This window comes from Numida meleagris, chromosome 19 (genome assembly GCF_002078875.1).
Source record: "Numida meleagris isolate 19003 breed g44 Domestic line chromosome 19, NumMel1.0, whole genome shotgun sequence".
NCBI lineage: Eukaryota > Metazoa > Chordata > Aves > Galliformes > Numididae > Numida > Numida meleagris.
Genome location: NC_034427.1, coordinates 9014100 through 9028275, shown reverse-complemented (window position 1 = coordinate 9028275; position 14176 = coordinate 9014100). Strand labels below are relative to the sequence as shown.

Here is a 14176-nt window from a genome sequence, read left to right as displayed (position 1 = left end):
CCCTGCACCTTCCTCACTGCCCGTGTCTGGGTACCAGAGGGCCCAGTGAGATTTGAGAAAATGATATTTCTTTTGAAGTGGTAGTGACTGAAGCGTTAATACAACCACGAGGAATGGGGTAGATTCTCTCATGTATTGAATCATTTGTTTGCAATGAGTCTATGGCAGAGCAAACCCCAGCAGGTCCCCAAGTCTGGAGCAGAGAAGGTGCTTTGTGTGCTGTGTCGTTGTCCCTAAAAGGTGCCTCGTGGTTCATTGCATTGACTCCAAGCCCCTGGCTTTCACAGCCCCATGGGGGGCCTGGAGGAGGACTGGGTGCACGCTAGGACCAGATTCAGCCCCATAAGGGCTGTGTGCAGCTGCTGTCCCATCAGCACCACCAAAGTGGTTGTTCTACTGAGTGCACTGAGAAAATATATCTGGCTGCTTCTGTCCTTCAGCATTTACTGAAGAGGATGGATGGACACAGATGTTTCATAGGGCAGCAAAGCCATCTAGGATCTGAGCCAGGTGTAGCTGGCTGGATGGAAGGAAACTTCAAGGCAGCTTTATCCCAAACTTCTGAGACAGTAGTGGTGCAGGGAAGCAAGGAGGGGTGGCACTGGGGATTTCTGGACTCACTGTGCACTATGTCTGAAGGGATGGCAGCTCTGGGTATTAAATAGCCTTCAGGGGAACAGGAACAGCTGCAAAATGTTTTTTGTTGACCAAGGGTACAGCTCTGGCTGCACTAAATCTGAAAAGTCAACAAGTAGATTAAACAGTACAGTTTAGCTCTGAGGGCTGAGATATCCAGCACGGGGCTCACCTCAGCAATTGGTTCTCAGAAACTGTAATTGAAAGAAAATCTGATATTTCTAAATCTCACAAGGCTTGGAATCTGTGGAGAGACACAGGCAGAGTGATGGAGTGCAAGTGTTGTGCGTGCCCATCCTGCCTTTCTTGTCAGCATCTCATTCAGTGTTCCCATAATAATTAGCACCCACTTCCATCAAAAAATACAGAAAGCTCATTACTTAACTATTACACACACTTTCCTTTCCTTTGCCCATTTTTTCTGTGTGGGGAGGGTGAGTATGTCTGTTTCTGTGGACACGTGTGTTGTACGGGTAAATGTGATGGCAACCATCACTGCATACCCCTTCTCCAGGAAAAGGGCAGGGCAACAGTGGGTGCTCCCTTTTCCTCTGTATGGAATAGAATAGCTCAAGGTGCCAGCCCTCATTTCTCAGAAACAATTTTACTCTGTCTTCCCTGGACATAAATGCACCTATTTTCTTCTGTTTAGAAAAAAAATAAAAAACGAGGAAACAAGTCCTCACTTATTCCTACTGTTCAACTTTGATAAAACTATAGCTTAGAAGACTCTACATATTAATAGTGTGAATCACTTAAGTGAGGTACATTATGTTTTCAATTTCCATGATGCTTTTAGTGTAGGCAACTTATCAAGGGCTGCCGTTTAATCTGTTGTAGCAATCTTGAACATTAAAGCCAGGTTATTGCGCAGAGGGATGTATTCCTTTCACTGGGGAGGTTAATATCACCTGCGATTATATTTGACATTTGGGCCTGGCGTATTATTTTTCCTACTGTGTCTGAACGTAACTACCCACTCCTCGCATGAGCAGCGTTTGAAGTGGGTACATTTCAACTATTTGCACACATCCATGAGTGTCATCCTAACAGTCTCATCACCGTAAATAAGAAAAGACAATTTAATGAACAAAATGGGGAGGGTGAATTCAGGAAATGAAATTTTATGTGGTGGGTAAGCAAGCAAAAGGAAAAAAAAATATATTGTTGTTGTGCTATGCCTGCTGAAGAAACTACAACGGAGGGGCAGGTGCCATGCTGCTCGGAGGAGCGACTCCAGAGCACTGTTACTGAAAGCAGCCCTAAAGGAACGATGCTGAATGCAGCTGAGGCGTCCCCAGGGCCTCCCCCCTGTATGCAAGTGTTCATTTCAAAACATGACCCCTGAGAAATGAGGACAGAGCCAGTAGCTGACGTCCAGACTGAGGGCTCTTTATGCCCTAAAAAGCCAATGGACTCTGGCTGTAGAGGTGCTTGAATCTGAGCCTAAAAGGACTCTTCAGAGCTGAAGATGGGAAAATGCACTTGGAGTCTCAGTGCTGGCCTGGTGAAGATGCTAATTCTCATCTAAAGTGCCTTTCGTTCCACAGCCAAGGGAGCCTGTGTCACGGATATCAGTGACTCATCTGTGCCTCTCTACATGAGTAGTTGTGCCAGCTTCAGCTGCTCATCCCCTTTTTGAACCCCACTTGCTCCCTTTTGGCTCCAGTAAGAGCAGACTTACTGAAGGGGAAGCTCAAGATGAGCATGAATAACTTGGGAATCTTGCTGCCACAAGATGCCAGCAAGACCTAGAGCTGAGCAAGATCTTAGCAAAAACAGGGCCTTTCTACTTAAAATGTCTGCTCCTTGGCTCTTGGTTCTGGCGCTGCATTAGCAATACATGGAAACCAGCAGGACCTTGTTGCAGCCTTTAGATTTTTTTTGGTCATAATCCTGTTTTATTTTTTATCATAGTGTTATTTCTGGCTTTGTTTCAGCCTTAGAGACTTGGTTATGTCTTAATGAACTGTGAAAGCAGAGCAGTGGGCTGAGAGGGACATGAGGAGACAGCAGTTCAGGAGAGGAAAAGAGTAAGTGGAATTAAATTACCACCAGTTTCTGAGGCACAACGATGTATTACTGGATACCATGGAGGATTCAAACAACTAATCCTGAAAAAAAATTCCGTTCCCCAAAAATCCATGTCATCAAACACAATTTCTACAGTCCCTTCCTTTGATTTATTTTCAAAGCCAGCTGATAATGCTCCCATAATCTCTTCTGCTTTCGTCTTTTATCTGTTCCTAACACTGAGACTGCAGTGGAGGAAAGACCCCAAAGAGCAGCAGCAGCAACTTCGTCCTTCATTTAAAGCCATGCAGGCAGTTTGAGACCAATGGGGCTGTGCAGGACTGAAATGTCAGACCAAAGCAGCCAACAAAACAACAAACATTGTTTCCAAGCTCTCTGAGCATTGCTTGGGTAAAGATTTCAGCTGTGGCACAGCATTGCCCAGAGGGAGGTGCCAATGGAGAAGAGCCGCTCTGACCGGGGGAAGCCCCTTGTGAACGCACCTCTCCCTTTTCCTCGTCCCCAAACATGTCTGCATTCAGACCCAACTTGAATGCGGACTACTGCGCTTATATAATGGTGTTGGCTTTTTTTTGTTTTCTTCCAAATGACTGCAATTTTGTTTAACATTACCACTGAAGAGCTCTGTAGTGTTTTTCTGAGCTCCGAATACAAGTGCTCTTTGAATCTTCCCCCTAAGTGTTCCTACTGCCATCAGGGAAGAATATGAGAAGTGTGTCCCCGACTTCCACTGTCTCATTTGGAGGCTGTGATTCATGTTTTATAGCATCCCGCTCCCATTACTGCCAGCTCTGCTTTCCCAGGGTTCACTCTGCAGTCCCTCCCGTGGCATTGGGACTAATGAGTTTTTATGTCCTGTGGGTTTGTGCCCATTATCCCCTATCTGCCCCCTGTCATGTCACTAACCTGGAAACTCCATCCAGGTCTTTGCCACCTGCCCAGATGCTACAGAGCATGGTGGCTGCATGCCTGGAGGCTGGCACACCAACAACAGCGCCGGGTGTAATATCTTAATTCATTTTGTTTGCTTCATTTGAGCTACCGTTTCCATTAACTTTGATGTGAGACCCTTCCTTCCTTTCTTCCACCTATCCTTCCACCCATGATTTTCTAAAAATCGTTCCAAATTGACCGTGGAGTGAAGACAGATCAAGCAGAACGACTGCAGTAACCTCAGCTCCTTTGGAAATGCAGATGAAAATCTGGTTGTGAGACTCTTGAAAGTGCAAGGAGAGATTCACCCACAAGTGATGCCACAAATAATTCCTACCCAGGGATACTTGTCAGTGCCATTTGATTAGTGCTCGTCAGCATTTTGCAGTGGAACAGCTGGGTACGTTACTGAAAACGCCTGTCCTATCAACAGGCAACTATTTGGCAAGGCAGGATTATTCGAAACAAAATAATGATTTATGAAAAAAAAAAAAGACTTCTCTGATATCACAACATCTGATTGTGACATTAGGGAGTGAAACGTCACTTTTAACGGATTTTTCAGAAGGAAACTGGTTATTTATCGGCATCCTTCATTAACACATTTGAAAAGAAAGTCATTCATTTTTTCTCTCTTCCTTCTGCTGGGGCAAGCAGCTGCTCAGGCTCTACTCAGCAGGGACCCCTCTGCAACCTGCAGGTCCCTTGCACTGGTCACAGAGGAACGCTGCCTTTGCTCTCCCTGCTAAGGATGACACCATGGACAAGGCTGGGACTTTCCTAATAGGTGGTAAAATGGCCAGGGATCCTAAAAGGTCATCTAGTCCAGCTGCCCTGCAATGAACAGGAACATCTACAGCTCATTCAGGTCACTCAGAGCCTGGTCCAGCCTGGCCTTGAGTGTCTCCAAGGATGAGGAGGAGAAGACTCTCAGATGTTCCTGGTTCATTGTCACCTTGAGAGTCTCAGCACTGAGGGTTAGGTCACTTTCCTGGGTCATCTGGAAGGGCTGAGATTCTGTCTGGAGTTCATCACAGATTTCTTTCCTTTCAGCTCTGAGTGCTGATGCTAGCCAGCCCTTCATGCTCTGATCTTGCTGCAAAAGGGAACTGGTACCCTGTGCTGAGTCCCACGCTACAGAATCTCAGCCCCTCGAGCATCCTGCACCTCCAGCTGCTGCTCTCTAAGTAGGGTGTTGCTTTCTGAGCGCTTTGGTGAGCTTTAAGTCATGAGCTGAGTCACTGAGAGGCTGTGCTCTGCTTGACTGAGCCTTCCATGTTCTGGGAAATGAGATAAACACTGGCACAGGCTTTGCATTGCTAATTAGCATGCAGTAAATGAGTTGGCATCCCGTGCAGCAGGCACTGATGACACGCTAGCGATGCTGACTGGTTCTGTGCAGTGCCTGCTGCAGCAGGACAGGGATGGCTGGGACCAGTTCGACTGAGCATTGCTCCTGTATGAAGCCTGGTACAGCCCCAACTGGCACAGAGGGGCATGAGACATCACCAGCTCATCAAGAATAACATTCTGACCTCTATCCCAAAAGCTGAGGGGTAATTTTCCCATGAACATCTGCAACAAGAATGGACATTTTCAGGCTGTTCTGTGAACTCTGCTCCTCTTCTTCCAAATTGGCCCCAAAACGCTGCAGTGATTATTTCCATCTCTAGCAAACACAGATGTGTGCCTGCAGTGGCTGGTGCTGTGCCTACTTCTCCTCTGGCGGTACAGGAGGTCAAGAAGTCTGGTTACAGGGATGGAGGAAAGTGGTGCTGACAATTCAATTAATGCAAGGATTAGGAGACAAAACCCCAGCAAGAGAATGTTTCCAGATGGTACTTGCTCGGTAGGAAAGCAGTGCAATGATTTCATGTTCTTTGAGAATTAATAAGAGCCCATTTAATTGCCCAGGGAGAACTACAGGTGAGTGTCTGATTTGGTGCTTCCTCACCCTGGCTTTTCTTTATGTTCAGCTGTTCAAAACCAGCACCACTTTGGACAGTTTCTTGTACAAATAAAAGTGAAAACAGCACTAAGTTCTTCATCACAAAGTACAGAAGCATTATTCTTCTCTCAGGCTTGTTTGTAAGTCGTATATTACAGCTGCAAAAGCAAACACTAGTCCATCTCTATGTCCACTTGATAATATTAAGCTGGTATAAAATACGGTGTTCTCTCTGTGGTTCTGAGAAGCCCAAGGATATCATGAATTAACCAAAGAACTGAAGGACTAAACTTTTTTTTTTTTTTTAATCTTTCCTTTTGAAAATCCCCCAGATGGAAGCCCTGTCCCTCCCTGTTCAGAGCCATCTGCTTCCTGTCACTGGGACCTCGGGGCTGTGTTGAGGAAGCCAAGCGGAGTAGTGGGGTGAGGTGAGCCATTGCCTGGGCCTGCTTGGGGCCAGGGGGACAAAGCCCATATTGGGCTTTCTTATGGGGAGAAAAGAGCAAACAAGCCACAGATAGGGTTTTTTTCTTCCAGTGCAGCCTGTCTGAAAGCTTGCTGGAGCCAGACAGGCAGATGAGGCACATGGAGGTTAGGATTATAGATTTTTCCAAGAAAAGAACAATATTTTATAAGTGTAATTTTTTCCCCTTTGAAGTCATGCGGCCACAGGAGCAGTGATTACCAAGAAGCAGAAATAGTGATAGACTTTTGACGCACCAAAGTTCTGCTCAGCTTAAGGAAACTAAAGATTGTGTTGGTTGGCTTTGTCTTAAATCCCATCTCTCTGTCTGTATCTCCCAGAACTTCTCTGCCTTACATGAGCACCTCATAATGCCTACAAATGAACAGCTTCTGCTGGAGGATTTTGTAGCCATATGCAATTAGCTCTAGTAATGATTACGGCTTCTATTACTTTCATTTAGATGGAAATCGTTTAGCTGGTGCTAGGATTTGGGTTAGGTATCCTCTTTTCCTCTGAGACCCTGCACACCCTGTAAGGCAATGAGGGCTGCTGTGTCCTAACCCTGTGCCATACAGTGCTCCATCCCCATCTTCCCCAGCCCATACTGCCCAGGGAAAAGTGGAACCCCAACATCTGCAGAGGCAGAAATCACAGCGGTCAGTTGAGATTATGGAGTCAGAGGGTCTTTGGAGCAGTGCAGTCCTTTAAGGGCACTGAAGCAACACGCTTCTAGCAGCCAGGAGATGTTTCAGTCTCATCATGCTGGCTCAAGAGCCTTATTTGTTTACGATGATGGTTTTGCTTTACACAAGGGAGTGTTTATTGACTGCATCAGAGAATTCAAGCAGGAGGTGCTTTCCCTGGGCAGAAGGACTGATGGGTCTTCTTTCCTTTTGTGCTGCTCCAAATCCCACCAAGCCCTGGGAAACTATAGAAGGAGACAAAACTTCGTCTGTGTGCAGGGCAGGGATGCAATCAGAGCCAGCTGGAGCGATATCTCGTGCCTCAGTGTTTGACTTGAGGTGATGCAGTGGTAGCATTGTGCTGGTGATGCATTGGCACTTCAAAGCACTGAGTTCCCTCTATAGCACAGGCTCCAAGCAGATGCTGGCAGGTGATTGTAAATCCACGCTGAGATGGGAAAAGCAGCTTTGGGGGAGAGTTCCAGAGCTGGAGCTGAGAATGTTGCAAATATTGTGAAACAATTCAGTCTGTCAAACTGGAGCTGCGTTTTTAGATTAAGTTAAGGAACATGGGGCTAATTTTGTAAGGCTCTCCAATACTTCTGGTGGATTTAGATTCACTTTTTATCTTCTCATTGCTGCACTTTTCTTTTAGCTTTCAACAAAAAAACAAAAAACAACAACTCTAAGAACCCTGCCAAAAGCAAGTGTTCCGCTACACAGGAGACCGCAGCCTGCACATCACCACCCTGCTCTGTGTCCTCCCCTGCTCTGCTCCTCCTGCTTGTCTCATCCACCCTCATGGCTGCAAAACCATCAAACCCCTGTTTGCACGTTTGTAGTCACAGGATAGTTTTGGATAAGCTCTGTCTCAGGGCCGTGAGCGAAGCAGTTTAAACATCTCAGAGGTGCAGAGCAGTCCTGGTCCTGGGGAAGAGGGGGATAAACAAGAAGCTTTTAACCTGCTGTTGCTTTCAGGATCATCTTCTGAGATCTTTACTTACCAAAAAAACCAACCAAACAACAACAACAAAAAAAACCACAACACAGGACCAAGTTTAGAATCGCAGAATTGTTTGAGTTGGAAGCGACCCTTAGAGGTCATCTGCTCCAGCTCCCCAGCAGTGAACAGGGACACCTGCAGCTTGATGAGAGTTTTCAGAGCCTGGTCCAGCCTGGCCTTGAGTCTCTCCAAGTCTAAGATCCTTGCTCAGCCTGTTTTCAGTGCTTAAATGCATTCAGTAAGGAGGTAGTGCTGCAACAGTTCAGTTTGGATCGGAGGTGAAAACAGCAGCCAGCACGCTCCCGGCTCCCTGTGCCGCCTTCAATAAGGAGGGGAAGCCATGGCACACCAGTGACACCTTTCCTCCTGCCACTGGGAAAATTGGATTTCATCCGGCCCGCCGTGGTGTGTGCAGCATAGCGACGAGGTGGGCAGGCAGCTGGCCAGCTCTGCAGCTGCCACGACAGCAGCGCGCCATGCATCTGAGAGTAGCCAAAGGATTAATGTTTTCCACCTGTACTCCTTATTTATTTATTTGATCAAGGGAATGAAGTTTTTGATTGCGCCAAGCCTTGCTGGGAGAGGTTTCTGTGCAGAAATCAAACTTTGTTAGAGGGTTTATTTTGCTTGGCCTGTTCCTCCCTTCCTCCCATGCATGTACCAGTTCTCCCCACTCTCTCATCACCAGCTATCTTCAGGTAGAGGAACTGGGCTATCTCATGAATGTTTGGCATTGTTTTTGTTTTTGTTTTTTTCACCAAAGTAAATCTGTGCCATTTCCTTTAGAAATAAGGCCATTTCCCCATGTACCTGTATTGCTTCTCCCCTTTCGCAGGCCTGCTTGCAGTGCTACCAGCAGCGCTGGGCTTGCTGTTAGCTGAGTGTTTCAGCCCAGGAGGATGGAGCATGACAGCCTTGGCACTGTTTGGGGCTGGAGAGTTCTCCATTAGAGCTCATCAGGAGCTGCTGTCGTCCTCATTTGTTTTCTCTCGCTCATCATGAAAATCAGCAGTGTGTTCATTTCTAATGTCAATTTGTGGATACAAAGCCCCTGCCAGTCTCAGCACAGGGAGCTGCAATCAACATTATGGGTAATGAGGAGGTCTCACAGAAATGAACACGTGTCAATTGCTTGAACCGCCTGACTCGGGCAGGGGAAATCAAAGGCAATCACTAAAAGTAGAAAAACCTCATCCTGGCACCACTGACACAGGGCTGGTTGATTTCCCACTTTGAATCATAGGATCATTAAGGTTGGAAAAGACCACTAAGACCACCAAGCCCAATCCCAACCCATCCCCACCATGCCTGCTAACCCTGTCTCTCTCCTACAAAGCTCCTCCTGCGCCCCAGCTGTGAGTTCCCCACCCTCCAACCGTACCCACCTTCACCGAAATGCATCCCATACGGCCGATTTCTGCCATGACTCACTCCTATTAGCAGCGCCTTTTTCACCACCTCGGTCCTCCAGCCACATATAGCACCTGTCTAATTTTAGCCCTGTGAGTCAACCCCTTGGTATTGAACAGGGAAACATTCCTCGCCTCGTAGTTGGTGGAGACGTCTGCTCCACGCATCCCAAGGACCAACATCGTTAGCGGCGTCGGTGCAAATAGACAAACAGCTTTGGACTGGAGGAAGGACATTTAGCAGTGCCAAGAAAAACACTTGTGTAGCAGCTTTTTTCCTTTTCCCTTTCTGAAAACAGAAAAGTGTGCACCTCAAACTTTTTAAGCTTATGTGTTACTTGCTTAAAAACCTGTCAAAATCAAGAGGAATGAATAATAATTCTAATGCACAATTACGTGATTTTTTCCCTTGAACCCAAGGTGCTGTTTTCAGTGGTTTCAACAATCCAAGCTGAGTTAGCAGAGGTTTAAATTCAAGACAGCTTTAAGGAAGATGAAGACCCATTCAACTCAGTTTAATTTCAGTTGTCTCTGTGAGAGTTAGTGCGAATAAACCGGAACGATCCATTTGGGTATCAGTGGTGGAGGAGAACAGAAGATGAGAAACGGAGCCTAAAAATCAATGTGCATTTGTATGGGCCTGAGATTTTGTTGTGTAGGAATCCTTTATTCCAGACACTCAAGGAGCCGAAGACGTTACAAAAATCATGGAAAATAAGGCAGAATGTTTCTTTAGCAGATCTACACCCATGAAAGAAGACACTTCTGCTTTTGCAGTCACTTTGCAGCACGGGCACTTCAGTTTGGGCTTTGCATTGGCTTGCAAACCCCACCTTGTAGGTACCTTCTGTATGTTTAGGCACCAAATGATTGTAAGGATCATTGTGCAGCAGTGAATGAAGAAGCCCATTTGGGATTTCATTTTACAATAGTGGCTGGGTTTCTCTCCAGTCAGAGAAAAAGCATTTCTCACAGCAGCGAGCCTCGCTCTTTTCCTAGGTTTCCAAGATGAGTTCATAAGTCTTTGGTAACAGAAATGGTGTGAATCATTAAGATATAATATGTGCTGATGAGTCTCCGTTGTGGAACTCACTCGCGGGCTGTGAGATGCACAGAAACTTTGAAATGGCATGTTCCCCCGATGGCCACTTGCAAACAGAGCGGCAGTGAGGCTCGGTGTTATTGCTTTTCCTGCTGCTGCTGGAAGAGGTGGGAACGAGGTCCTCGCAAAGAGCCTCTTAAATCTGATTCACAGCCGCCAGCTTCATGAGATCTGCTGCAGGTTGCTTTATGCTGCTCCGTGAAATGCCATTTCCTCAGCTCCGGAGAAGGGATTTGCTGCATGATGTCAATGGAGCAGCATTGCAAGGGTTCTCCCAAAAGCCATTTGAAGAGGTTTTACAGTCTGTCCCTGGGGATTTCCCTTGTCATCCCAGCCAGCAGTGCTTACACTCATATTTCTGTTTAAATTTGCCAGTGGCTGCTCGGATACGGACACTTTTATAGCAATGCATGACAGCTCTGATCTGCAAGCACCCTTGGGTAAGATCCTGGGGGCAGATGCAGAACAAGAGCCATGGGATTCCCTGCATCTGTGCTACAAAGTTGTTCACAGCTACTTGCATTCAGATGCTGGGATGAGCAGAGCTTACTGCAATACCTGCAGCGTAAGCACGCAGAAGCACTGGTGCTCATGCAGGTATGCTAACAAAGATCAGCAGGATACAGACTTGCAGTAATAGCACTGTAACATGTATTTCTGCTGCAGAGAAACCCCAACAAGCTGTTCCTGCCACCCTGAGGTGTAAGCTTGATTAAGGGGGGAAGGAGGAAATTCATTGCTGGGGTTTGCTGTGATCTCCTACAAGGAGTATGCACAGGATTCTGCAGTATGGGAGCTAGGAAATGCAATAAGCTTAGCCACAGTTGCAGGTAATTAATGAATTAACTCTTCCTCCCTCCTCCTCCCCAGCCTACAAATAGAGGCCAGCGAGGGACTGGAGCTTCTTCTAGAGGGGCTGGAGGTGAAGACAATGAAAGCTTTTGGCCACCTATTTAAGTGAGTACCTCTGCGCTCTGAAGGAGCAGAGCTTTTGTTATTGCTTTTTCTTCCTTGATGTGCTGCCTTCAAGCCACCAATCAGGTCTCAAAAAGCCTGGGAGAACAGGGAAAGCACGGCCTCCTACTGTGCTGTGCGTTGGTGGGCTGTTATTGCACAACTGGATAACGCTTCAAAGCATTGCTTGGTGTTAAAAGTCCACAGTCTGTGGTTTGTTTATTTGTGCTGAGCAGAGAAGCGTTCCCTGGGCTGCAGCCTTGGAGTGGTTGCATCTGGAGTTGTGTTGGGAAGGTCTACCTCTCCTATCTCTTTGCAATGAGAGGAAAAGGATTAAATGGGGACTGCTCATCTTGGAGGAGAGAAGTGCAATAATCCCTGTTTTCCTTCAGAGTTTCTCTGGCATTTGCTGTCCTTCCAATGCCTTAATGAAATGAGCAGGGTTTGGGGTCTATGCAGCCTGTTTGCACAGTGCCTGTTAGGAAGCAGTGTGTTCAAAAACCAGCTCTTGGCTCTGGTTCTGTCAGTGCCTTCCCAGGGGCTGTCCAGGTGTGTTCTTTCCCCTGAGAAAATAATGGTCTTGAAGGGAGCGTTCGAGCTCCTAAGAAAATACAGAGTGGCCTCCTTGCGTTTTGTGTCGAGGTGCAACTGGAAGGAAGGGATTTCCCCTGAAAGCAAGATGGAAAAGCTTGTCCTGTGGAACTTCATAGAAAATATTCACTTTTTTTTTTCAGTGTAAATATCTTTGCTTCCAAAAATCTAATTTGATGGATGTGTGCGTTATTCCAGCAGTGACAATGCTTCATTCTCTCAGACTGTTTTATGCCTCTACACAATTCTGCTGTGCTCCATGGATTTTTTTAAATGCCTCTGCATCATCAGGCCTTCTGAGCAGCTCAGTGAACATGCCAGAGCCCCTTACAAGCTGCAGAGCAGGTGATGGGGGTGATGAGGCCAACTGCACCCATTGCACTTGGGGAAGGAAAGCAGTATCTATGGATGCACCCCCAGCATACCTCCAGGATGCAGAACAAAAACCACAAACGCAAATAGCACTTGGGAATGGGGAGAGATGTTGGCAAGGTGGGAGGCAAGCGGGTGTGCTGGAAGCCAAAGTTTGTGTGGAGCCCGTAAGGAAGCTGGGCAATCCCAGTTATTTGCTATGGAAGCCAGCAGCTGGATTTGGGGCATGAACAGGTTTGCTACATCCAAAACTGGGACTGGGCAGGGTGCCTACTTCTGTGCTTGCAGCGGCACTCACATCAAAATTACAGCCTTGTCCTCCCTCTGAGCTGAGACTTTAAGCTGCGTCCTGCACAGGAGGAACTAATTCAGCCACCAGACTGAAATCCCTGTTGTAAAATTCTCTTTTCCACCTGGGCATATTTCTTGTGAGCAGCCTGATGATGACAGCCAACAAGAAACCTGGGAGAGAAAAACCCAAACAGCAGTGTTTGCCTGGTAAAACTCAATGCAGTAGCTGCGTAGAAGACAAGAGAAACGAGCAAAGATGAGGTGCCATGGGAGGGAAGGGAGAAGTGAGCATTTTTCTAATCCCTGCATTTGACAGCTAGTTCACACGATTACCTTGGGGAAGGCAGGGACCTTCAGAGCGTATTTTCTTTCTAAATAGATCTATAGATACACTAATTAGCCAGAGGAGAAGTACAAGAGTTAATCCCTAATTATGTAAATGTGTTGTTTCAATTAATTAATGCACGTGGCACTTGTGCTCTGGTGATAGGCACCCTAAGGAAAGACAGGCACGAACAAGAATAATCACATTTAACAGTCTGCTCCCATTTATTTCTCTAAACATGATCGGTGTCAGACCTTCCCATAATCTTCCTCTATAATTCATTGTTGCTCGTCGTTGCCTTGTTATAAATTATCCGGAGTCATGGGCTGGAAACGATAGTTTTGCAAAACAACAGCATGAGAAACCTGTTTGTTTGATGGATTGGTGGAGGAGTACAAAGGAGAAGGGAAGCGCTGGGTTCTGCCTTGGCTCTCACCCTGTGTTCTTGGGGTCTCTGTCCCCTGGGGTGAACTGGGAGGAGCGCCCATGGCTGGGTGCCTGCGGTTTGGGTGCGGTGGGGTTATCTGCTTGGCTGTGTGGGGTGATGGCTGGAGGGAGCAAGGAGACTGGGGAGAGGAAAACAAGTCACCAAAGAGTGTGTTTTGAGCCATTAGAAGAACTCTTCCATTAATGAGGGCGTTGTTGACCTTCTTAAAACAGCTGCCCAAGCCCTCTTTGCAGGCTCATGCAAGCACAGTAAAAGAAAGATCCAATTTCTCCTGTTTTTATCCCCTCTAAATGCTAGTGTTTCAGCTCAGACAGTGACTGCTAAAGATAATAAGCAGGCCACATTTATTTAAACCTAAGGGGTCTGCCATGTCCTATCCATATTGTTTCTCAGAACTGGAAGCATCGTGCTGGAATTGAAAGCTACTTTGTTAAGGAAAAGGCACAGCAGGAGTATGGGGCTGGGCAGAAGAGGCTGCTCGTGGTGTGGGAGAGGTTTGTGGCTGAGCCCTGTGGTGCAGACGGGGGCTGGTGGGCAACATCTGCTCTGCTGGCGCAGGCTTTTTCTATCAACAAGATAAAAATACAAGTGGTCCGATGGAACATTTTGCAGCAAACAATTGCCTCTTGGCCTGGGCTAAGCCTGCTTTTATTAAAAGGCAGGGCACTGCCAGGTTTGTCTGAGGCCTCCTTGGAGGGCTGGGGTGTTTGCTGAGGTTGTGCCTGCGCTGTTTTTGAGACCGACAACAAACACGGAGGTACCACAGCCTGACTCCAAGGGGGGACGATGCTCTGGCTGGAGGATGCATGTGTTGTGCTCAGGTACAAGAGCAAAGAGCTTGAAGTGTCGCTGGGGGAGCTGAGGTTTGTGGGTTTTGGGGGTACTTCTGGTTTTTGGCTGCTGTATGCTTGACCTCAGCCTCAGCATTGCGCTGCTCAAGAGATGGCAAATAGTGTTAAACAGCGTTTGGGGGGGGGGGGG

At 47.0% G+C, this 14176-nt stretch overlaps 1 long non-coding RNA gene across 1 annotated transcript in view; it reads left to right on the top strand.

Annotated features, from left to right (window-relative positions):
- Window positions 11131-14176, top strand: part of LOC110408444 — a 12424-nt gene continuing 9378 nt past the window's right edge. Inside the window, exon 1 of the long non-coding RNA XR_002444347.1 lies at window positions 11131-11171. This is a non-coding gene — a long non-coding RNA (uncharacterized LOC110408444). The remainder of the gene's footprint in view (window positions 11172-14176) is intronic.